The 26,973-nt window shown below is 43.0% G+C and overlaps 1 protein-coding gene across 2 annotated transcripts in view; it reads right to left on the bottom strand.

Moving 5' to 3' along the window:
* The window catches only part of TMTC2 (transmembrane O-mannosyltransferase targeting cadherins 2), a 383,570-nt gene that overhangs the window by 173,007 nt on the left and 183,590 nt on the right, over window positions 1-26,973 (bottom strand). The window lies entirely within an intron of this gene.

Consider the following 26,973-nt stretch of genomic DNA (forward strand, 5'->3'; position numbering starts at 1 on the left):
TTTTTCATAATATTTAGTGCAGAACCCACTTTGTAAAGAACAAAAAGAACATGACGTATCATTCACTTGGAATTAGTGTGCTTTAGTTTACCACCCTGGCACCCTGGGGCTCTTGGTCCCCTTGTATTAGATGGATCACAAAAAATTTGAGTGTGGTACAGTGTATAATCTATCAGAGCAGAGTCTTTTACCTCTATTAGTAGAGGCTCATATTTTTACATTCATAAGCAATGAATTCAATTGCCAGTGACCCACACAGAGTTGTTATGCTACACCTTGATAATCTTATCCTGATGAAGTATTCTGTAGGATTCCAGTTTATTTATTTATTTACTCATTCATTGCTCCCATTTGTAGCTAAAATGTTCACTGTGTTGTCCTTAGTACTGATAATAACTGAATTATGGCTTGTCAAAAGTGCTGTCTCAACAGCACCAGGAATGGGAAGTTTCTCTATATCCAGTGCAAGTTTCCCCTAGTGTGCTTCATTTAGAAGGGAAAGTGACTTAGCAACGTAATGAACATTCAACCAGTCGCAGATTTCATATTTGGTGTCTCGACTGAGACTGCTACAAATGGAGTCACTTTGTGAAGACATCATTTGCAACATCTGATTTCAATCACTGGAGATTTTAGAGAGCAGGTTAGATAAACACCTGTCAAGGATGGACTTCCGGATGCTTGGTCCTGAATGAGTGAAGGGGCCAGACTTGATGACCTCTCCAGGTCCATTCCAGTTCTATGATTCAATGATTCTATGCACACCCGAAATTTAGGAACTGAACTAAAGTCACTTATTCAAACCTAACAACCCCTACTGAGTGGCATCACACCTAACAGCCACTACATGAAGTGCATTACATTCAAATCACTGTCCTAAAAGGAGAATGGCTCCAAATGATTTATTACTTCCAAGCTCTCTAAGGCACTCAAGCATGTTATCAGCCAGATTCCACCATATTTTTATGTGACTCTCTACTTGATTATATTGATTTTACCCTGCTGCAAATACACCCTCTTCAATCAAGTCACTGTAACACAATACCAATATAACAGAATGGAGAATCAAGCCTGTAACATTCATTACTAGTTTAATACATATCAGTCTGTGTTTAGGGATGATCATTAAGTGGAAACTGATTTACTTAGAGGTCATTTGGAACAGCCAGATTCACTACTGATAAAGCGGAGCTCCATGGGGCATATAGGAGAAGAGTAGCATCACCCTAGAAAATCAAAATAGTGCTTTTAGGGTATCCAACTAAAACAAATGAATTGAAAAAAATATATATATCTTGAACACTGATGTAACTGGAACCAGGCATTGTTTTTCAGATTATATTATTCCTCTTCAAAATTGCAGGGTTTTTGTGTCAAATTTGCCTAATAGTTTCAGTCAAAAAAACCCTCCCTAAAGTAAGCTGGAAAAGTCAAAATGTTTCATTTTATATCTGTGAAATGAAATATTTCAATTTGTGATTTTTCTTCAATTTCATTTCAGAAAGAAAAAAACCTCAAAATATGAAAAGAAAAACAACATCTTTTAATTTCAGGTAAAATGTAACACTTCATTCAACCCAAAATGAGACTTACTTTTTTTAGGTGACAGAAAATTCAAAAGATTTTCATTTTAAGTCAATGCAACACAAACAATATTGACATTTTTATTACATTTTTGGGGTTGGTCACTGAAGTAAAAAAAAAAAAAAATCTGTCGTTCACCCAGTTCTAACTGTGTGAGTCTTTTTAAGGAACTGTTTGTTATCTAAAAATTCTAGCTGTTCTGTAGGGATTTTAATGTAATTTTCCACTATATAAATATGTCATTTTAATTTTTGTTAGAACATACTTTCTGTATTTGATATAATGCATTCATAACCTGCCTGTTTGGTATTCCAGATTTCACATTGTCTTACATCTTTCAAATACTTCCCTTTTGCTCTTTATTAAGAAACTTTCCCTCGAGCTCATGAAAAATAGGTATTGTAGGGTTTAGTTTTGGGCCTACTGTTTACCATTTCTGCATATCTGCAGCCTACTGGTGCCCTTACTATATGATATGGTTTTGATCATCTTGTATCTAGTAATCACATGCAGATTTTTATTTCTTTTGAAGAGCAGTTTAGGTTGCCTATAAAGAATGTCACAGTATTTCATGTAACATTTCCTTCCCTCCCCTACGCCAAAGAGGAAACAGAGGCTTTAGTAGGGGATAACCAGATTATTTTAACACCATACTAGTTCCTGTATGTGAGATCAGTTACTTACACTTAAAAATACTGCTTCAATTCTAAGAATTCCAAAGTCTCCTTTGAGTCCATGTATTTGCCAGTCCATCCTGGATAGATTATCACATTTTATATATTTAAACTCTCCAAAAATCAGCACATTTTTGTCAATGACCAGAGGTCAAAATATAAGCCTACACTTTATGATTTATTATTCCCAGGCTAGCCTACTTATTATTTGCAGCCTAGATAGCACGTCAAATGAGTAGCAAAGTGCTGTCTTCTTAGCACTCACAGTATGCCTTTGTTTAGGTGCCTGGACTGATTATCACTAGAACTGAAAATTGAATTTATATTGTATTAATCAAGCTCTGTTGAATTTACAGGGTAGTACTTTCAACAATGCCCCTCACTTGCAACTGGGTTTTCTGCTTCTGATTTGTCCGTTCATATATAATCATTTCTGCAAGCCAAACCCCTACCTTCCCACCTCAGGCTCAGATGTATTCAAACTCTCTCTCTACAGAATGCGCGCATGGCCAACTCTCATTTGCTTAAGAGAAACAAAGGGAAAAGTAAATTGGGTTTGTGTCCTTTTTGTTCCCTTTTGCAGTAAAAGGAGGATTGAATGACTTTACATTTAAAAAAAGACTAAAAATGGGACAGGAGGGTGTGTGACTTATTTTTTAATTAGAAATTCCGGTCATGTGCATACTGAAGACTAAAGAACTAGCAAGATTAAGGCATCCCAAGTATTAAGCTAGTGAAACTTGGTTGAGAATGGAAATGAGCCTTCTCAGTGTTAGGACTGCTTTCTTGTATTGTTTGTTTTGTTAAAGCCAATTAAAACTAAAACAGTGGAGAAATCTCCCCTAAAAGTCCCTCCACTGAACTCCTTCAGATAAGTCCAAATTCCAAGACATGCCCCCCACCAGCAAAACCAGTTAAAAGTTTGAAATTCTTCACGTTTAAAAGGCAGGACAAGCAGAAGCACCTCCCCACCCAGACTGCCCTCTCAAAAGACTTTCAGGTTTTATTCATGAGTCTCAAAACAGTGTATGCTGTTAGTGCAACATTTCCTACTAAGTGGGCCATCTCTCCCTCCAACCACATCCCCACCCCAGAATTCTTCAGGGGAAACTTCTGACCTCTGGGGAGGAGATATCTCTCTCTTCCACCACCATTACCACCTTTTAGCCTTGCAGAAAAACTATAGAAGAGTCAGCCAGAGACTCCAGGAGAAACAGACAAAGCTGTGTCTACAAGATAAAATCAAATTTCAAGGTGTTAGCTTAATATTAAAATGTGACTGTGCTCACAGTTAATATTATGCAATAGATTTATTGAGCCATAATACTGATTACAAAATATCAATATTACGGGATGGATATAGTGTCAAATTTGAATATAAAATCTCCAATCAAAACTAGTGTGTAAGTGCCTTGACCTTATTTCAAAATTTATTAGCTTCCAGAAGTGTCCTGTATGTATCCCACAAAGCTACCTGGTGACCATCCAAGTATGGCCGCTTTGTTCTGCGCTGCTCTCAGGTTTGCAGGAAGAAGGTCAGAGTAAGCCCGCAAAGTTTTTATTGAATTTGAATTAGAATTTGAATTGCAATTCAGCAGCCCAGCCCTGCAAATACAAAGGGAGCCCATTACGAAAAGAATTCCTTTGCCCATTGTGTTGCAACGCACCTGTAGCCTTCACACCACATAGGCAGCAATTTTCAGTTGCCCTCTATTGCAGTCATCAGCACTCAGGATAATGATCTGCCTAGCACTTCACACGTTTGCAAGAGAGCCCCAGATTGGGCCCATCAGAAGATTCTTGATCTTATTGCCATTTGGGGAGACCAATCAGTGGCAAAGAGACTTCGGGTTGCCAAGAGAAATGTGGCAATTTATGATAGCATGTGAGATGACAACCTGAGGTTACTCCCAGGATTCTACGCAATGCTGGGTAAAGGTGCAAGTACTCTGGCAGGCCTATCGAAAAGTCCGAGAAGCCAACCAGCGGTCAGGGCAGCTCCAAGGATCTGCCAATATTATCAACACCTGCACACGATTATGTGGAGCAATCCCACCATGGAGCCTGTGCTGAATTACGACATTTGTGGAGGCCCTGGTATGGAGTTTGGAGTAAGCCCAGAGGAGCAGGGTGGACCAGAGGAAGAGCACAACGAGCAGGGGACAGAAGAAGTTGTTCCAGACAGCCTGGAGCTCTTCACCATAGACTTGGAACCTGCCCCCTCCATGGCAGGACCCTCCACAGCAGGCCCCATTTCCCCTGGCACAAGTGGCTCGGGTATGTATTCTGCATTCTAGAAATGGGTTGAGGGTGGGAATAGCGTATGGGTTGAGGGTGGGTTGCATATGGATACAGGTTTGCTAGCTGTGGTTCTGTGCTCTTCAGAACAGTGTGTTCATGTTTCTTGGCATGGAGCACTTCTTTTTCAGAGATCTCCTCAAAGGCCTCATCCAGGTTCATGGGCAGGCCTGACTTCTTATGGCTTCCACGGTGGCACACCTTGCCACGCCAGACAACCAGATAGCGATCTGGAGTCATGGCACCATACAGCATTTTAGCAAATTTTCTAGGCTTTTGATCACACAGCAGGAGTAGCTGTTCTTTCTCCATATCTGTCAGTTTTAGGAAGGTGATGCCTTCTTTGACATCCTGCAAAAACATGGGAATTCACTTTTATATTTATTTATTTTTTTAAGAAAAAAATATGTTTCCTGCCCCACAGCTGCTGGGCTCTTCTGGGCTTTTTCCCTCTCATATCCCCTTCCGCCAGCATTTCTTTGCATTTTTCAGGATGCACCAGTGCCACACAGCTGTCACGTTCTGCTGGGTGTTTCCCTTCCCAAGCACCATTTGTTTTCAGTTTTCAGGAATTCCCCTGAGCAACATGGGAAATTCTTCTGCTGTCCTTCCCTGCCACCCCCCATGTCCCTTTATATCCAGCTTTTCTTTACATTAGTTTTATTGTGCATTTAACCCCACCATGCAGCCATCCATTTTTCACTGCCAGAGGACACCCAACCAGGACACCTGGCAGCTTCACCGGCTTTGCAGACTTCCCCTCCTGCCCCCAAAAGAGGACAATTGCTTATAGCTTACCATGTCCACAAAGCAATTTGAAGGATAAGTGATGACAAGTGATGTATTGTGAAATGCTTGCTTACTATCCCATCCTTAATAACCTATGAGGGTCCTTCAAAAATAAAGTTTCACTGATAGTACACATGGAGACCCATTTATTGCACTTCAAAGCACATTATGTGAATTGCATCTTAATTCTGACCTTCATTTTCCAGACCCAATGCCCAGCATACCAGACAAACACCGAAGATAGAAGAAATGCTAACCAGGTCTTATCCTGCAGCATATGGAAAAGACTGAGACAGAGCACACCAAGCTGACAAAGGATGCTGCTCAGTGGCATCACAGTACAGCTGAGCAGCGTCACAGTCAAGCGGAGTTTACCCAGAGAATACTTGACCTCCAGCAGCAGCAAGTGGCAAAGCAGAGTAAGGCTGCCACAAAGCTCGTAATCGCAGTTAGAGAGCAAACAGAGGTCCTGTGCTCCCTGCTGCAGCTACAGAGGGACTCCCCACCCAGTAGTGCATAAGCCGATACCTGCTGGCTGGACTCCCCTGAGGAGAGGTCACCCACCCCCATCATTACGGACCTCCACCCCTCGGGATGGGAGGGAAAGGAGAGCCTGCCGCTCCAGCCCCAAGGGCGACTGCAGAAGGGTATCCAAGCATCCTTGAGGCGGCTTCTTTTCCCAGCCACATAAGCCTCTCCTTCCTACAAAACAAAATCATTCCTTTGAGCTCAGAGTGATTTCTTGGTGTGTAGGAGTGGGGGGAGGAGGGGAATCAGACTATGTGAGTTGGGGGAAGGCTGAAGGCACAGCTGCCCACTGATACTCCCTGGTCCACAGCAGGCGCACAGCTGAATGAACCGAGAGGGGCTGAAGACACAGCTCCCTACTGATACTCCATGGCCCATAGCAGGCATGTGGCTGAGGGAATAGAGTGAGTTGAGTGGGGGGGGGGGCCTGCTGAAGGCACAGCTGCCCGCCATATGCATTCTACTTACTGCAACTTAACCCCCTCCCAACAAGTAAAAGCATTCATTCATTAAGGCACAGTATGATTTATGCACGCTATGGCAGAGAAACACATTGGTAGCACATACGTTACAGAACAGTCTAAGTTACTGTTTAAAGCATCCCTTATTGCTGCTGCCTGAGCGCGGCTAACGGTGGATGGGTCTGTAGGCAGCTGTGAGTAAGCCCTCTCTATGGTCTCTGCTTTGGAATTCCAGATGGAGGGGAAAGTCTCCTGCCTGGATTCACATATGTTGTACAAAATAGCGCACGCTGTAATAACCTTCAGAAAGGTCCAAATGTGTCAATAAATACCAGGACCTCACTCTTAAATGGCCAAAAGTGCATTTCACCACCATTCTGCATCTGCAGACTCTGTGATTACAGTTTCCTTTGCTGGGCTCCAGGGATCTCGTTTTACCAGGGAGGGGTCCAGATGGTAAGCAGGGTCAACTAATATAACAATGGGCATCTCCACATCAGCTATCTTGATTTTCCCATGAGGGGAAAAAAGTCCAATCCAAGCACTTTGGGCACAGTCGCAAATTTCAGAACGTGTGCATCGTGAACCCTCCCTGACCAGCCAACGTTGATGTCTGTAAAACAACCTTTGCAATCTACCAACCCCTGCATCACCATTGAGAAGTACCCCTTTCGGTTTATATATTCTGAGGCAAGATGTGCCGGAGCCATGATGAGGATGTGCGTGCTATCTATTGCCACATGACTGACCCATAATGCAGTTAGGAAAGTCCTGGGCAGCAAAGCCATCTACTATGGCCTGTACATCTCCCAGTGTCACAGTCTTCCTGCGGAGATGCCAACAGATTGCATGGGCCACCTCCATAACCATGGACCCCGCTGCAGATCTGTCCACCCCGTACTGATTTGCCACTAACCGGTAACTGTTGGGCATTGCAAACTTCCACAGTACAATTGCCACTCACTTGTGAGCCATTAAAGCTGGCCTCATTATTGTGTTGCTGAGCTTCAGGGTGGGTGCCAGCTCATCACAAAGTTCCATAATAGTGGACTTGCGCATGCCAAAATTCTGTACCCCCTGCTGGTTGTCCCAGGACTCCAAAACTATGTGGTCCCACTAGTGTGTGCTGGTCTCATGAGTCCAAAAACGCCGCTCCACTATCAGCAATGCATTCATGGCAGCCAGCAGCTGAGAGTTCTTGGACCGCAATTGGGAGATTTGCTCTTCCAAAATATGCTCAGCAGCAGCAGGAGCAGCAGAACCATTATGATAGCCAACTCTCACTGAACTTTGGAATTGAAGGAAAAATTGTGCAACAGCCATTTTGGTTGCTGAAACGATCTTTGCTATGATTTGGAGAATTTGGGGATCCATGTTTGCACTGGAATGATGCAGTACGAAATGGCACAATCTCTAATTCTTTTTTCACGGAGTTACTGATGTTGTGAGTTCTGGGACAGTGCTTGGAATTCTGGGATTCCAATGTGAAACACCCACAAGCAACTGGGGCTCAGGCACTGTGGGAGAGGTACCCACAATGCAGTGCCCACACTGTCAAACTTACACGGAGCGATGGGGACACAGAGATTCGACATGGAAAAAAGGTGGGTGGAGTTTCAAGAAGTTTTGTAAACACTTTATTCAAATTCATAATATTGAGGTTAAATATTTGAATTTATTAAATGTCAAATTTATCTCGTAGTGTAGACACAGCCTCAGACACTGAAGCCTCATCCTGTACTGTGTGCAATTCTGGCCTCCCATATTTAAGAAAGATTCATTCCAACAGGACAGGTGCAGAGAAAGACTACTAGGATAATCACAATAATGGAAAACCTACCTTACAAGACGAGGCTCAAGGAGGCTTGTTTAGCCTAACTAAATGAAGGCTGACAGAGGAGATGCGATTGCTCTTTATAAATACATCAGAGGGAGATAAATCATTGAAGTTAAGCACTGATATTAACATATGAACAAGTGGATATAAACTGGCCATAGGAACAGGGGTTGTAAAGAACCATCTTGCTTTAAGACTGAGCTCGATGAGTTTATGGAGGGGATGGGATGGGATAATGAGCTTGCCTATAGGTGGCCCACATCTGACTGCTAGTAACAAAAATCTTCAAAGTCTGGAGATGTGGCACTAGACAGGGAGATCTCTGAGGTACTTCCCAGGTGTCTGGCTAGTGGATTTTGCCAACAAGCCGAAAGGTCAACTGATCACCATATTTGGAGCCTGGAAGGAATTTTCCACTAGGTTAGAATGGTGGAGACTCTAGACCATGGTTCCACCTTCTCCGACAGTATGGGGCACGGATCACTTTCTGGTTTAAACTAGAGTAAATGGTGGATTATGTGTAACTTAAAAGACTTCAAACAATCATCTGAGGATTTCAATAACTCAGCCAGAGTTTAGGGGTCTATCATAGCACAAGGTGGACAAACCCGGGTCATCAACAGGAGGGAACAAACCTGCGAACCTAGGGGTTGAAGCCAGGTGCTCTACCACATGACCTAAAAGCCAGCTGACTCTCAGCCAAGGCTGTAGAGTGGAAACTTCTCTCCTTTGTCAGTGGTCCCGGTACCTTTGGGGTTACAGTAGGAAGTGTGGGTGAGGCTCTGTGGCTTGCAGAAGGTCAGATTAGATGATGATGATGGCCCTTTCTGACTTTAAAACTTGTGAATCTATTGAGAACTTCCTGTAGCATTGACTGGACTTTCCCTCCCCTGTGCTGATACACTGTTTGCTCTAATCCCCTTTTCATCTCAGTTCCATTCCACGCAGTTGCCTCAATCTCTTCTCCCCTGCCCTGTCCCCCTCCCCACTCCTATTCCTCCCTCCTCAATTTAACTTATCCCCTTCTACACAAATCCACACATAAAAGGCTTAGAACATGCTGTCTGCTGCCATCATGTTCTTCACCCTTCTCCACCCTGTGTGTCTTCTCTATTTAGCTCTGGGTATGTGTGAAATACCTAGCATTCTTGGCTGGCCCTTAGATATTACCACAATAATCCTGATTACAATTAATAATACTGTAAAAACAATCACTATACCAAACCAAAACAAAACAAACTTTACTATTTTAACTGTTGTGTCATGAATTGAGGTACTATTTACCTTAGAGCTGAGGCTCACCATAAACTGTATACATCTGCCATATAGTACTTATATATGCTTAGTTATACCTAGGGATTTTGGATAGACTCTCTGCACTGGAATATATTTTTATTAGTGTACACTAAATGTACTTGATAATGTCCAAAGATAAAGTATGCTTTTTTTTAAAATGACAGGAAAAAAAAAGAAAAATGAAAGTCTCTTTAGTACTGAGAAGTGTTTGAGAAGAGACAACAAAGTAGAAAACAACAACAGTATCATACAATTAATAATGGAAAGAAAGAACTCACAAAATTGTGGGTCTTGGAATGGGGTAGAACAAAAGAAGAAGTAGAGCAGGGGTCAGCAAGCCCCAGCACACATGCTCAGAATGGCACACAAGCTAGTTTTCATCAGCACCCAAAGTGGGAGTTCAGCCCTGCCCCTCCTCCCCTATACAATCAGAAAGCTTGCTCAAAGCCTGTGGATTAACAAGAGATCAGCTAACGTTACCAACTAACACCTAAATGGCAAATTTAAGTTATTTATTAATGATGCTGTTTTAAGTAAGACTACTAGTGACTAAGTATCACCAACACTTAGACTGAGGTCAAAAGGTCACATTTTGGCACTCAATCTCAGAAAGGTTGCTGACCCCTGAAAGTAGAGAAAGGAACACTTTACTTAAATAAAAAAAAAAAAAAAAAAAAAGGAGAAATCTAAGTGACTTGTATATATAATAGTCCAGAGTAATGTAAAATTTTTAAAATTAAAAAATTATGATTGTGGGGAAAGTAGATGGACATTTAAACCCAGGAACATTCCGCCCAACTACTAATCAATGCCATACATACGGACCGCAAACTTTGCCTGTTTATCCCCTTACAATATTAGTCATAGGGAACAAAGAGTAATGTAGCTGTGCTTTAAGGTCAAGTAATCTACATATTCTTCTCCCTGCCTTACATTTTGAAGGAAAAAAATGTGTATGATAGAGGAAAATGAAGAAATAAATATCAAGGTTGGATTCTTGTCTAACAATCGCATCTCTGTTGTTGGTGACAGTCTTGTGGGTAGAGTGACAAGGCAAAATGAGACAAAGTGAAGAAAAGGAAAGGAAAATTAAATTGAGAAATCAGAAAACGGAAGGTCAGGGACTGAGAGGAAACAATTATACTTAAAAGGGACCTCCTTGCTATCTCAGAAACAGATTGTTTCTGAATCCCTTTCCGGGGACTAATTTGCTGTGCTACTCCAGATCTCGGTCTTCTCAAAAGTCGGCTAACTTTTTGGCAACATCATATATCATACCAGTAACCGGGTTTATCCCAGAGACATCTGCCATTACTGCCACTAGCTTCAGGAGATTAGGGAGACTTCAGATTTACAATACTGCACTAAGATCCAGCACTAAGATATTTTAGCCTTCCATCCCATACATCAGAAGGGACAACCAATTTTATTCCCATATTAATTCAGAAGAGAACTCCCATAATCATGTGACTTTTTTGATTAATGGGGACACATAAGGCCTTTCCTCTTTGCAACACAGGGCAAACTTCTCTAGTCTGTTCCTCTCTTGTCCAGCTACATCCATGGCCCAGCATGATTTTAAATTAGCTGGATTTCCACTTGTCATGGGTACGGCCAAGTTTCCCATAATCCCATAAAGTTTGTTTACAGCCACCAGTCCTGGTTCTCAGCATTGTGTGCTGTAATTTAGCTCTAATTTACTCCCAAATATCTTCTTAGAGCCCAGTGAGCAGCAGGCCTGCTGGTAATCTGCTAGACAATATTGACCTCTTGTGGTCCAGAAAATTCTCTAGCTCAGTACCAGTCAGGTCCTGAGGATGCCCTACTAGGGAGATTCAGCCTCTCTGTCTGAACTGGTGAGAGATTTGCAGTCTAAAACTTTTTGATCCAAACAAGTTTTATTAGCATTTTCCACACTACCTTCTATAGGTGATCAGAAAATTCAGTTGATTCATTTTCCCTAAAAATAAATGGTTTCCTCCTAGAAGTTTTTGCAGAAAACAAATTTAGTTTCAGTTACTGCTGACTGACAAAGTAGTTCCACTAGCACCTCATTCGTCAGGTCTCAACAGTGTTTGCTCCTTCTAACTGTGTATTAAGTGTGACCCAGCAGGAGGAGATCTCTGTAATGTGGGACAATAAGCGTTTGGATTACAGTATTTCTGAGTCCTAATCCAGCCCATCTGCCATATATTTTGACACCCTCATAAATCCTCCCTAAATAGTCATTTTGTCTGGGAAAACAAAATGAACACTGATTTAGATCAAGTTTAATGCCTCCTCTGCCTGGTATCAAGCAGCAGTATTAGCTCTTTTTGATTCCAGAAACCTCTTGCACCCCTTTACCAAAACCAAATTTATACTTTGGTGAAACAGACACATCTTTTCTGGCCTAACAGATAAATGTCATCCATCCGGTGAACATTTCCTTTTCAATTTCTACAGCCTTTTGTTATTTGGCCTTACTAACTCTCATATAACTCTCCTTCAGCTCATCCAAAGATTGACAGTTCAAGACGACCTTCTTGGCTCCTTTATGCAATCACACCACTACCTTGGAATCTCTCTAATGCCTCTCCAACTTCTGCAGCCTATCACATTTAAACAACAACTATCTACTCTTTCACTTACTTGACCTTGTTTCTTAGCTTGTGGTGCCCTCCCAATCAGTAATGATATTGAAATTCACATCCTATTTATCCCCTTCTCCCAGAATATCTCTGGCATTTTTCTTCTGCCACTTCCTATTCATGGGATACACTCCCTACTTTGAGCCTCCGGAACGCTCTTCTGTGACATCCAAAATGAATGAGTAAGTGATATTCATCTTTTTTTATCTTCCTATATTTTACAAGATGAGCAAATTGGCTGAACCACCAAGCACATGCGGTCCTAAATTTGTCAACTGATTTTACTATTGAAATCCATACCTCTTTTTGCCCCATCCCTTCCCACAACTCACCCCTGCACATAGTGTTACATCAAAATATAGAATGGAGATTCTTTGGAGCAGGAACTATGTCTTTCAATATCTGCTCCAAATGGCACATTTCTGGTGGTTATAAAAATAGGCCAGTATATTTCCATTGAGTTAAATCAGCATCACACCACTGATGCCAACTGAGGATATAGGTATGTTTTACAGACAGCTGCTCATCCAGTGTGTGTAACTGTATACACAACGACAATATTAGCAAAAAACAGTTTGCACAGTAATGCTGCAACTGGTTGCAAGTACCCCAGAAACAAAAAGGGTTTTTTCTCCTTCCTTTACTAACTAGAAACACTATTGAAAGTAACTAGTCCTACTGTAGGCCTGCAAAAAAATCTATCACCATAAACAGTGAAAGGGAGACTAGATATTTGGAATTCTTCCAAGTTAATCAAAAATGATGCTATCAGCCTGGCATGCAGTGAAATTAAGTTTCAGAAAATCTAAGCTATGTGGTCCAGCTCAGAAACTTTTGCAGGCCTCTTCCAATATTCAAAGACAACCAAGGGTAAATTCCAGTGGCACAAATTAGCTGCAGCTCGGCTTTGCCTGGAGGCCCACTTGGAATGAGCACATCACAGCACTGTGAACAGTGTTGGTCACAGAGACAGCATGCTTTAAAATATCCTCAACAGCTTGGCAGTGGTTATGCTACACATAGTCCATGAAATTGAAGCTGAGGTAGGACAAGCTGCTGCATTGCTGGCCTACTCCCCTTTGACAGGAACACACCTTTGGTCACAGGACCAGACGGACGCAGATGTGAAGTTAGACCTCCCTGTTCCATGCTCCAAAAATCTGAAAAATGATTTTTAACTTGACAAGGTCTTTACAACACAGAACATATATATTCATACAATAAAAGGAGCAAAAAAGACACTAAGAACTTATTGAGAGCCACAACACCTTAAGAGATGGATAGGTATTTCTCTTCCACAAAATTGATTGTTCTATTTTACAATGCATTTGTGGAGATTCAATATACAGGCAACAGGCAATCTTCCAGCTCCCACTGTAATTATGTTACAAATTCTACTGTTAAGAACTATTATGCCAGAACTTGTCATTTGTTTTATGATCTGGTAAAACAATAGTAACTGCTAAGAAAATGTAAAGCTAAAGCGAGAGTTTTATGTCCCATGAAATAAATATGTAAACTCCATACACCATTAAAAATTTTCCAGGGGCATAGTTTTCAGTGAACTAGCACAAATGCATTTTCTGAACAGAAACATCATTTAATCCCAAATTATATCTCTGGTAAAGACTAGGTGACTAACAGTCCATTACTGGGAAAGTTATCAATATACTACTGATGCTATAAATAGCAAGTTTATTGTAGGATTGACAGAATAAGCTATCTAGGTACAGCAGAAATTCAATCAGCTTAAATGCCTATCAGTCATCACTATAGTCAGCATTTGTTTGTACAACTACAAAACATATTCCTACCCTGAAGGAAAGTGGCATTTTATAATGCATGCAAGGGTTTTCAGCTACACCTTTAAGAGCCAGGTTGGTCACTTGTACCTTTAAGACAAAACATGAATGTGTGGCGGAAAACAAGAGGCAGCAACAGATCTCTGAAAAGTGAAGTTCAGATTCTTCGTATACCTAACAAAGCACAAATCTTTTCTTTCTACCCTATCAGCAAATTCATGTGCACGTGCATGCATGCACACACACAGAGGATACAATCTTGATAAAAATCAGCAGGACTCAAATAGCAAAACCAGTTACCATTCCAGAAGATCTTCATGTAAAGCAAAGGTTTCCCAAATCATGGGTTTTACCTTCAAAATATATTATATCATTGTTCATATATTGCTCTTTATTTTCACTTCTACTAGCTAGTAAGATAAGAATAAATAAATTATAACCCTTGAGTATCTCAGAACATGAGGTATGACATGCTAAACAGAGGAACCATGCTGTGTGACTTGCTTGTACAACATATAAACTTGTTAAATAAGGCATTTCTGGAGCACAGAAAAACAGCACTTGGCACACTATTGGAATATTGTGAGGAGGAGCAAGTCTTCCATAACCACACGATCAAGAAAGTGTGTCACTTGCTGGCCAGTTACCCAAGTAGTATTTATTGTGCATGCTGTGAATTAGTAAAATGTAATAATTGGCTGATATGACTTAGATGTGAGCTCTGAAAGCTTTTGATTGTCCTGTATTAGAATGTCCCATCTCCACATATGGTGAAAACCAAAGTGACGCTGGACTGTTTAAGGAATCATAACAATCAGCAAGTTTCAGCAGCAAGCTTCTAGGTTAGTCATTTGCAAACAAATGAATTACATTCTAAAAGGTCAGAAGTTACTCCCCAAAAGAGAGAAAAAGTAAATCAAAAAGAATGCTAATATCAGTCAATCTCCAACACTGATGAAACCTGGGCTTCTAAATATGGGGAAATGCTATCATGCTTCCAGGTCAAAAGCAAATGTCTTGAAGAATTAGAAGCGTTCTTGTCCTCCACACCAGTCATGCTAATGGTGTAGTACAACACATGTAGCTAATCATATAACTATTTAAAGCATTGCAGTATAATGCTGGGTGGTAAATATTTGGATATTTCAAACATACCAGATTGAAGAGAGCAGCAGATAAATATTCAAAGCTTAATGAAGAAAGGGAAAAGGCATACTTTGGAAACCTTAACCAGCAGTGTTATGAATCACAGACAAGATGAACTGGTGAAATTAACATTTTAACAACAGGATTTAATTTGGTCCCCTTTTTGATGTATCAAGTTATTTCTTATAGAATCAGCAATGCTCAAAGACTAATCTGAAAAAAAGAGAGGCCTTTCTATGTCTTATGCTAATTTCTGTGTTTTCATTCATTACCCATTGATTGTATTAAATTAGAAATTGGAATGCAAACCTATTAGGAAAAGAATGGAGAGAGCAAATTGCACATTTCTCAGCAAACATCATTCTTCCAGCTACACAAATAATGAATGCTTGCAAATACTACAAAGGACCGCTACAAAGGAGCGCTGCAAAGATGTACTACAGTAAAAGTGCATAAAATATAAAAAAAAGTTTAGCCACCACTGAAAATACATATGAAATTTGAGCAGCACGTTAGGGAAAATGACAGATTCCACACCAGATGGTCCCATTTACTTCTGTCATTTTACCCAGGAAGTATAAATGATACAAGAGCGCTTGCAACTTACTTCTGTTATAGTTCATTTTCCTATGACGTTAATACAGGATTGAATACTTCTAAAACATAAAATGCATTATTGGGACTGATCCACAGCCTAAGTGGGAGGCAAAGCTCCTATTGCCCTCAATAATACAGGATTAGAATGGGAAAAGTTGAATAAAGAATATGGATGGCAAGAGACTCCATTTTGTGGTATTGTACTTGGAAAGAACTGTGTCTACATTACAGCAATCTGTCAACAGAAGTTTATGTCGGAAGATATCTTCCAACAAAACTTCTGTCAAAAAACCACGGCCAGACACAAAAGCAGATCGCACTGTTGACAGAGTGGCCAGACCGCACAGCCGCTCTCTCAACAAAGCGGCCAACTGGAAGCACAACAGACAGGGTCACATGGTCGGCAAGCCTTTCTGGGTGCACCAGCGAGACACGCCCTTAAAGATAACCACCTGCCCAGATGGCCATTCCCTGCCCATGCCAAGGTATGCCTAGCTCCACGAGGGACAGCACAGCTGCTAGAGCAGGATTTTGATGCTTTCTGGAAGACACAGCTCTTTCCAGAAAGCCATGGTGCCAGACCAGCCCCCAGGCTTGCACTGGTCCCACCCAGAGGTGCTTCAGTAGCTGCAGCTCCTCTGATGGCCGTCATCCTCTTCTTCATGAAGGGTGAGCCTGATACCACTTTCAAGGAACTCACTGTAGCTACTAGACAGTCACACCAGTGCCCCCCACGTCCCCATCCCCGGGGTGCACAGGAGGATCTGGAGGCACCACACCAATTCTGACTGCTGGGACTGGCTGGTCATGGGGCAATGGGATGACCAACAGGGGCGCCAGAACTTTCGCATGTGGAAGGCCACCTTCCTGGAGCTCTGTGCCTGGCTCACCTCCACCCTCCAGAGACAGTACACCCGGCCGTGGTCTGCCATTTCTCTGGAGAAGCAGGTTGCAGTAGCTGTCTGGAAGCTCATTACCCCCAACAGCTACTGCTTGGTGGGAAACCAGTTTGGAGTGGGGAAGTCCACCACTGGACCCTCCTCAAAGAGGTAAGGCACTCTTGGACTGCAGTCTCTGCATGGGGGAGAGATGTCCTGCAAAGGGGGACCCTTGGGAAGCGGAGACAGGGTGTGAAGGGTAGAGAAAGGGGGAAAGCTCCATCTACCAGGGCACCATGCTGGAAGGAAGACAAGGAGGGGGATAGTGTGTCATTCATGTAACACAGCCCCTAAGGCCCTGCCCTTCACCATGAGCAGCAACCAACACCTCTCGGGCCAATAGATGGGAATGTCTCCTGAGCGAAGCCATGTGTGGCCTGCAAATGGGCCCTGCCGCACACGAATGCCACAACACCTCCAGGACCATACTGACCGCTGTGCCTCACCCTCTGGGGAACTGGCTAGTGGCCAAAGGGGTGTCTAGCTATAAAGTGGTCCCCTCATGGGTGACACATGAGCCCGGCACAGCCTGGCCCTCCTTGAGGCTCCCACACACACCTGTCCACCAGAGGGGGTGCTGCCTCTCAGCTGCAGGCATGCATACCTGGACCCACGCTCCTTGGTGTGTCAGGAATCAGGCCAGCGCCCTTGTGATCAGCCCACTTCCAGCCACGACAGGTAGTAGCTCCAGCTGCTGTGAGGGGGCCTCCAGAGCCATGTCAATGGTGTGGGTGAAGGTGCTGTGCGACCCCCAAGATGTTGTGCAGCTCAGTGTATTACGGGCAAGTGGCGGACCCTGCCTTAGGAGCATGAGCCAGTGTCCCAGGCCTTGATTTAGCCCAGCCAGAGCTCTTTCACCTTTGCCCAGACCTGCTCCATACAGCCAGGGGTGGCTGTGATCCGGGCACCAGCAGGGCATTACGGCACCCTGCCTTGGGGTCTTGGAGTAGCTCCTCTTCACCCCACATCTGCAGGAGGGCCAGCACCTCAGGTACAGCCCCAGAGGGGGCCTGCCTCTTGGTGTCCCAGGGTGGCTCCTAGAACCCCTCGGATTGCTCCCTCGAGGGCCCAGGGGCTGTTGGGGTGGCTTGCTGTCTGCCATGTGAAAAGGCTCTCAAGAAAGAAGTGGCTGCAAGGGTGTGTGGGACCACTGATGGTACCTCTGCTGCTTCCACATTCTCATCTTCCTGCCACAGGGTTTCCCAGGCTCCCTGCCACTTTAAGAAAGGATAGAAGCAGGCATCATAGAGTGCCGATTGCTGTGGCCAGGGTGTCCCCCAGGGCATCTGCGTTGTGCCCTAGAGGCCTTTTCTGTTGACAAAGGGCTCCCTGGAATGTCCACACTGGCTTTCTGTCGAAAAAGGCATTCTCCTTCATGGGGAGCAGGATACAGCTGTTGATAAAACTGCTGCATTCTGTCAATTTATTGTTGACAAAATGCCTTGGTAATCTGGATGCTCCCTGGGTTTTGTCGACAAAACTCTCAAGTAGACACAGCCCAGGGGACTGTAGCCAGACAGAGTCTCCCCCTTACAAGCCAGCTTGCTTGTTGCCCCCGCCACTGAGGAGCACACAGGGCACGGAAACGGCTGCTGACAGCACAGTCTTTGATGCCCTCATTGAGGCCCAGATATGCTGGCTTATCGTGACCCTGAGAAGCACAAAGTACAGCTAGAAGGCTAACAGGCCAGACTGTCAACATGAGAGGGGGGGGTGGAACCCTCAAGAAATCACCCCAGCTGGCATTGATCAATATGATGCACACACACAATCACTCAGAAGGGGACGTGCCCCGCCCGCACAAAAGAATGTCCTGTACTCCTAAATTGTTTATCTCTTGTCTTACAAGTGCAAACTAAGTAGAAATGCCCTTGTAACAAACTGGAGTCACAAAGACAGACCAGTATGATCTGGCACCATAGATAAGAAAGAGAATACGTAACCCAAAAGGGGTATAAAAGATGGGTCCAGCAGAACTCTAACTCTGAGTGCATTCGACCAACTTCCTGCTGGTCGGGTCAGGTGATTGCCTCCCGAGGTCCACAACTGGGGACGCCCAACCTCGTATTCGTCTTTCCGTCGGAATTGAGTGACCGATCCGGCTTGGCTACGCTGGTATCGAGGAGACGCAGAGAGGGTAAGATACACCCATGCTAGGTATCTGACTTTTTTTTTGTGCACAGCTAAAGAATTAGAGCTCTGTAACTAGTATCAAGATATCATTGTGTTAGATGGTAACAGATATCTTTGTATTGGATTGTAACGTAACTTGTTAACACCTGTACTTTGCTAGCATATAAGAAGTAAACAATAGCCTTTTGTAACCACACGCTTATAACTGTAGCTTAATAAACTTGTAACTAGTTAAGATCCAAGCCTAACTATTTTGTTAACCCTTTTGTCACTGCAACACAGCCGGCACAACAAAAGAACTTTAACCGTTTGGTTACTACAGCCTGGCCGTGGGTGAGTGTGCTAGGAGCTGCCTGCTCTAACAGTAAAAAAACTGGGTTGCTTAGGACCCAGGGGAGTACCTCACCGCACATTACCTGGCCGCCGGCTAACAGAATTGGCGTAGTCGAGCAGGGTTGTGACACAGGCTGTACCACAGTGACAAAAATGAAACCAGTCATGATAAACAACATGGATTTCCCCAACATAGAGAAGGGATTCACCCGGGAAGGATGGGGTGACCCTAAGCGGGACAAGGAAATGTTGGAAAAGAACTGGGGACAATCAGAGGAATCACGGTTGCAGCTCTGTAAGCAGAGAACTGCTTGTAAACTAAAAGAGAGGAAAAGAAGGAACCACCTGGAATACACATCTCCCTGGGAGGAAGCAAGGCAATGGCCACCTGTAACATCAGTACACACCAAAGAACTTTAATGTATATAATATATGCATGCTGCTAGATGCCACATTAATACTAAGAGACTCTTAGTAATTGCTATAGGCCTAGTTGTGTTGTAGCTACCTTCAACCCAGATGACAGCATGGCACCTGAACTCCTCGTCATCTTCCTGACAACCTTGCTGACCTCTGCTACGCCTAAGCATCCCCTCAGGAATGCCATCCAGTCCATCGTCTCCACCGCTGGTGCCACAGATTGCTGGATGTGTACCCTGCTGAACTCCTCTACCACATTGGGAATTAAGTTTGTCCCTCTGAACCTGAATGATTGGTGGGAAGTTCTGGTTCTGGTTTTGTTATTGTACCCTGTAACGGGATGAGGCTTGCTGGGATTTGAGTCCCTGACAACCTTGTTGTCCCGGGTGCTGGGAGGGTGGAACTGAATGTCTTGCTTGTAATTCCTCGGAGTGGAAGCCATCGCGTGCGAGGAAGCTCCAAGGTTAAGCTGGGCCCTTCTGTCCCGTCCTCCTAGCCAAGCTGGTGTGGGTAGAGGTAACCAGTTTGAACTTTCGCGGAACTGAGTGTCTTGCTTGTAATTCCTCGGAGTGGAAGCCATCGCGTGCGAGGAAGCTCCAAGGTTAAGCTGGGCCCTTCTGTCCTGTCCTCCCACCCACGCTGGTGTGGGTAGAGGTAACTGGTTTGAACTTTCTGGATTAGACCATAATTCCCATCTGCCTTCCTGTCTAATTGTTCTCTGTCTGAGTGTCAGCAAGCGATGGGTGGGTCTCAAAGTATGTAGTCCTGGCCCAACAAGGAGGATTTTGTGCTGTAATTAACCAATCTTGCTGCTTTTAGGTAAACACTCAGAACAGATTAAACAGGATGTATCTGCCATCAAAGATGCAGTTAAAATCTCAAATGCTGTAACTAAGAATGGAAAGATCTCATGGTTAAAATGGTTAGCTCAACAATTAGAATTTTCTCTTACTCCATTCCTGCATTCTATTGTAACCACTATTTTGATTGTTCTTATCATAGTAGTTGTGTTTTGCATAACACTGTGCATCGTTAGGAGACTAATTGACGTGGCTATCTCCTCCATGCAAATCCGATACATGGAGCTGACAAGTGATCCTAGCCAGTTCCGCGATTCCCCACATACTGATTGGATCATTGGGCACTTTTAGACTTCCCCCAAGGAGGGCAAAAGGTGCTGGCATCACCGCCACCTTGCGTTCTGGGATGTAGTGTGGTGCATCAGGGGGTGGAATGTAGCCAGACAGAGTCTCCCCCTTACAAGCCAGCTTGCTTGTTGCCCCCGCCACTGAGGAGCACACAGGGCACGGAAACGGCTGCTGACAGCACAGTCTTTGATGCCCTCATTGAGGCCCAGATATGCTGGCTTATCGTGACCCTGAGAAGCACAAAGTACAGCTAGAAGGCTAACAGGCCAGACTGTCAACATGAGAGGGGGGGGTGGAACCCTCAAGAAATCACCCCAGCTGGCATTGATCAATATGATGCACACACACAATCACTCAGAAGGGGACGTGCCCCGCCCGCACAAAAGAATGTCCTGTACTCCTAAATTGTTTATCTCTTGTCTTACAAGTGCAAACTAAGTAGAAATGCCCTTGTAACAAACTGGAGTCACAAAGACAGACCAGTATGATCTGGCACCATAGATAAGAAAGAGAATACGTAACCCAAAAGGGGTATAAAAGATGGGTCCAGCAGAACTCTAACTCTGAGTGCATTCGACCAACTTCCTGCTGGTCGGGTCAGGTGATTGCCTCCCGAGGTCCACAACTGGGGACGCCCAACCTCGTATTCGTCTTTCCGTCGGAATTGAGTGACCGATCCGGCTTGGCTACGCTGGTATCGAGGAGACGCAGAGAGGGTAAGATACACCCATGCTAGGTATCTGACTTTTTTTTTGTGCACAGCTAAAGAATTAGAGCTCTGTAACTAGTATCAAGATATCATTGTGTTAGATGGTAACAGATATCTTTGTATTGGATTGTAACGTAACTTGTTAACACCTGTACTTTGCTAGCATATAAGAAGTAAACAATAGCCTTTTGTAACCACACGCTTATAACTGTAGCTTAATAAACTTGTAACTAGTTAAGATCCAAGCCTAACTATTTTGTTAACCCTTTTGTCACTGCAACACAGCCGGCACAACAAAAGAACTTTAACCGTTTGGTTACTACAGCCTGGCCGTGGGTGAGTGTGCTAGGAGCTGCCTGCTCTAACAGTAAAAAAACTGGGTTGCTTAGGACCCAGGGGAGTACCTCACCGCACATTACCTGGCCGCCGGCTAACAGGGACTTACTCTTCTTCATTAAGCTAATGTGAGGAAATGAAGCAATCTCATGCAAAGAGATGGTATTAGAAGCTGAAGTCCTGAAAGAGTTCAATTACTGGAACTTCAAGGGGTGTACTGAAACCCCTAACGCATTACACTAACAGCTCCTTGAATGCCAGCTTTCATAGTAATCTTGTTAAGCTTAAAATAAGAGGTTTAACACTTCCCACCAGTCAAATCAGTTTAGCTGTGAAACAATCCAGCTTTTATGAAGGAAACGTAAAGAAAGTAGTCTTTTAGTTTGGATTTGTTGTTTAATCTTTAGTTACTTTATTGAAATACCTTGAAATAAATTTGTAGTTGTCTTCACACCTGAAGGGGGAAAAAAATCTGAGAGGGAGAAATTCAAGGGCATACAAAAGTAAATGAATTTGGAAGAGAAAAAGAATAATTCCTCTCCATAGATGTCCCCTTAGCAGGCCTGCTGCATTGCAAATGTGTTTCCAGCATCAATGAATTAAACTGCAACATACTGTGTGGCTCTCCTGCATCAATCCAGCCATTATGAAATACATTCCAGTCTTGCTAATGAGTTGAGTTTGGGAGCCAAGCATTTTGGAAACAAAGAGACAATTTATAATGGGATTTCAGGCAGTGGGAAGGCTGAGGTACAGCAGCCTCCTTTCCAAGATATCATAATAGTAAGCTGGCTAATGAGTGTGGGACTGGTTATGGACCATCAAAAAGACAGAATTTAGAAAAGGATACATTCCATTACTTAGACACCCATGTCACCAGGTAAAAACATTGGAAACAGAAATCCTTGAATTGGTCTCAAGGTATTCCTAATGTGGGCCTTTTATTTAGTTATTTTTAACAAATGCTTCCCTATATGAAACACTGACTGGTACAGACTTGCAGGTTTACATAATTCAGTAGAACAAAGCAGGTGAACTGAGATACCCAAGTATAAACAAAGTGAACCATGCTCTGAGGCAGCATGTGGATGGGCAAAAGGACAACGACAACAATGGGAAGTACCATTTCTCCACAAACAAATTTCAAAGTCCCACATTAACAAACTCCACCCTCTGAATAGTTCCCTGTCAGCTTCCAGCTCTTTTATCACATACTATTTATGAGCCATATACCATAATACACACCCATGGAATAGAGTGCCTATTTGCATCAGATGTTGGCAATAAAGCTCACGATTTCTAGCTTTCTAATTTTTTAAAATTAGGTTTGCTAATGATGGGTGGGAGAAGCGAGAGAGATAATAGATCAGACTTTTCAGAGTCACCACAACAAGTCTATCTTCACTAGCCTCTAAATTACACAGTGCAACAGATCCTCAGAGTTGCAATTCTGAAATGTATGTAACTGAACAAAATGCTACAGTGCTTCTTTCAAATGTTTAATGGAAATCTAACTATATTACACCAGCTCCACTTTTTTTTTTTTTTTATCAACCAAACTTGTAATTTGATTTTTAAAAAGACAGGAACTTATTCTCCATAAACCCAAGTTGATTAACATTCATTACATCACTCTCCTTTAATGTATGATCACTACTGATTTATCGTTAGCCACTTCACCATTTTTAAGGCTACTTGATGTCCTGCAACACGTTTTCCATAAATTCTCTTACCAATCCAGATTTTCTGCAAGGTGCTCATGCTATTAATGCACTAAAAGGCCAAACTCTTTCACCTTGCAAGAATACACTTCCTGGAGCCAATTACCTCAATTCCTTATAAATTATCTCCCTGGCTAATATCAGGCACTTCAGATTTCATGATGGACAGAATCTAACTGTGGCCCCAAACCTGCAAACTGTTCAATGGAAAAGGTTCCCTAATGAAATCAAAAGAACACCTGCCTACTTCCAATGAACACAACTAACATGGCTGCTATTGCAATTCAGTGATCCACTACCTGACTATGAGCTAGTCACTCCCCCTGCACGTATACTTCTGTTTCCCCTCATAAATCTAGATTTTAAGTTCTTCAAGGCAACACATGTCTCTCAGGGGCTTGCACTATATACGATGTGGTCCTGAGCTCTTTTAGTGCCTACAACACAAATTAGAGCAACCATAGTTGACCTTTCAAAAAAGAGAACACCCTGATGAGGGGGTGTGTATCTCTATTAGTGTTTACAAACTCATGTTGTATTAACGTACTATATATACTATAATCCATTAATATAACATGACTTGTGGTATGTAGCAGTACAGATGTACTACCTCTCAGGGGTGTCCTCATTTTTATATGGTAACACTAAATGAATGGCTCAGGTCAAGTCAAGCGAGATGGTTGCCTGGATCCTCACACCATTAGGATTCTAGGTGCCAGTTGCCTATAGCAACCACCACCCACCAGCTAGGCCCCACTGTCAGAGTGCTGTTTTGGGCCCTGCTCACCAGCCAGGCCCCACTGGCCCAGCTGTGAATCCATGATTAACAATAATGAACCCTTCTAGAGTGATGACCACAGGAAACAGTCTCTAGTTACACAGCCGTTGCACATGTAGGCTTGTCTTGTAGGTACCATTACAACAAGCTATCCACATGCTTCCCATTCCCACCTACAATTTAATGCAGACACAATCCATTTTGTTTGCTCCACATTACACTGGGATCTGTCTGGAGCAAGAACTGTATCTTCCTTTATATCTGTACATCAGCTAGGAAAACAGAGGCATGATTCCATGTGGGGGTCTCCCAATATCACTTAAATATAAACAGTCCATGGCAATTATTATTCCAAAAATTTAACATCTCTCTCAACACAGCTATGCAGTGACTCTACTTAAAATAGGATTGTAGTAATTTCTTTGACAATTTTGTCTATTAATCTTACAAAGCATGACCAGTGTTAAGGAAGCAGTCAGTTTGGAATGTTAATCATCAATCAATTTATTTGTCAGCATCATACTGACCAACATGATCAGAGACCCTTAATAGGTTTTACTGGAGGAAAAAAGGTAAGCCTGGAGAGGACGGTTCATAAGAATAGCTAAGGCAGTTGTATGTCACAGTTGTGTCAGCAAGGCTATAGAAAGGCCTCTTCCTGTTGTCACCCACACCTACAATTAATCTTCAACACATAACCATGTGCAGTGTCTAGTAATAGACCTGGGCTAAGTATTCAGCATGTTTTTTAATTGCACCCTGAATTTGTGCCCATTTTAGCATATCATGCTTCCACCAAAAATCTTGTAGTAAAGAAATTTCCTGTGCCTGTTGTGCAAACAGACAGTTCAGTGCAACAGAAATAAGACTACTTATAGGAGTTCAGGCTGGAAGTTTGCTGATTTATTTAACTGCATTGTAAGAGAGAGTGAGGGAGGCATGGAACACCCACTAACTAAAACAGGAAGTAAAGAAGGGTGGTGATTGGATGACTGCATGCCTTCATACCCTGGTGTAGCCCAAAGCAAGCCCTATTGTGACTACTTTACTATCACTCAAAAAAAATGTCTGATATAAGCCTGGAAAACTCCCTCCCTTGATATCAGTATGAATTTGAGAGACAGTTCTTTGCTGTAGTGAGGGGAGGCTCAGAAGCAGTGGGGAGATGGATAGTACGGAAGAAGAGGAGGACAAAACGCAGAACTACAGGAAGGAGGAGGAGACATTGGGACAAGAATAAGAATCTTTCGGTGGGATGAAAAAAAGAGTAGAACTGACCTCTTTCTCCCCTCTCCCCCCCCCGCCCTCCCCCTCCTCCCTAGGAAAAGACAACTGAATAGGAATGGGGCAGTGGTGGAGGATGGAAGAGAGGTTAAGAAAATATCAGTGGTAATAAATAAGAGGAAGAGATCAAACGGACTGAGTAAGAGAATGAAAACCAGAAAAGCAACTTTCCCTGTGAATTAAATCCCAGCCTGGCACAACATCCTTGGAGTATACAGTACAAACAGCTGTAGTCCTGCCACTACTTTACTTGAGCTCACGGTGGAATCTCCCAATTCAACAGGAAAAGAATATCACACAGGCTCTAGGAACATTGGCTTTAGGGCATTCAAGAGGCAGTCAGTTGCAGCCTAGGGGGTGGAAATGCCTTCTGTGCATTTGGAGGCACATGGGGAGAGCCACACAAGGATACGCAGGGGAAGAGAGAACAAAGAGCAGGAAAAGGGTAACCTTCAGACAGTAATTAAAAGTAACATTTTTTTAAAAAGAAGCTATGGTGGGGGGGGTGAGTTCCCCAAAGCCTCTATCTGCCAAGTGGTGTGTGCCCATTCTGCTGCATTTCAGAATATTTATTATTCTGCCCTTTGCCTCTACCATCCCCAGAAAAGTAGAGCTAAGTTGTCACTAAACTGCACATAGCACCCTCTGGAAGCTGGAACCCTCTGTGCTCAAAGACTCTCAGGACAGCTGATGACCCAGACCTTGAAGTCATTCTGCAACTGTTTGAATTATGCACCTCCCTCATAGGTATTAGAATTTGTGCTGCCTGCATTTCTTTCCAGCTTAGTAAGTGAATTTTTCACATCAGCTCTGATTTTTGACAGGGAGGGGATGGAGCAGTAGTTGCAGCAGGCTCCACAAAGACACGGCCTGGTACTAGTGACACTGAGGTCTCAAAGTAGAACAATAATCAGTGAGGCTTGACCTTGGGAGATCTATGAGAGAGAAAAAAAGAAAAGAAAAGAGGAGAAATACAATAAGATTTAAATCATTGATGCCCCCTCTGAGCTTTTCATTCAAGGAATTCAGCACATTTCTCTACTTAACTAATTTAGGAGGGGAAAAACTTAGGTAACCTTTAAAACAAATCTCCTTTTATGATATATGTATTTGACAGATCATCTAAAACTCGATGTACAAAATATAATTCATCATGAGGCAAGCTTTTTAGTTTGCTTGTTATAGAACCCTATGCAGCAGTGGTCCACCATGTCCTAATTCCGAAAAGGAAGATGCTTGTGATATAAGTAAAAGTTATATGAGGGCTAAAAGAATAATGATGATAAAAATAAAGGGTTGGAATGAGCCTACTAAATTGGCCAGTGGTCAGCCTGAAGGGAAATAATCTTCTCTTCCAATCATTAAAAATTCCAGCACTCACTGTTCATTCACTCACACAGCAGGGAGTCCCCCACAGCAAAATGTAAAGGGCCAAGAGATCTCTCAGCACCAGCATCTGTGCCTCATTGGAAGCCAGCTATTTTAGATATGTATAAAAATGAATATTACTAAATATTTATTCTGGACTCTT

Source organism: Carettochelys insculpta, chromosome 1 (genome assembly GCF_033958435.1).
Source record: "Carettochelys insculpta isolate YL-2023 chromosome 1, ASM3395843v1, whole genome shotgun sequence".
Lineage (NCBI taxonomy): Eukaryota > Metazoa > Chordata > Testudines > Carettochelyidae > Carettochelys > Carettochelys insculpta.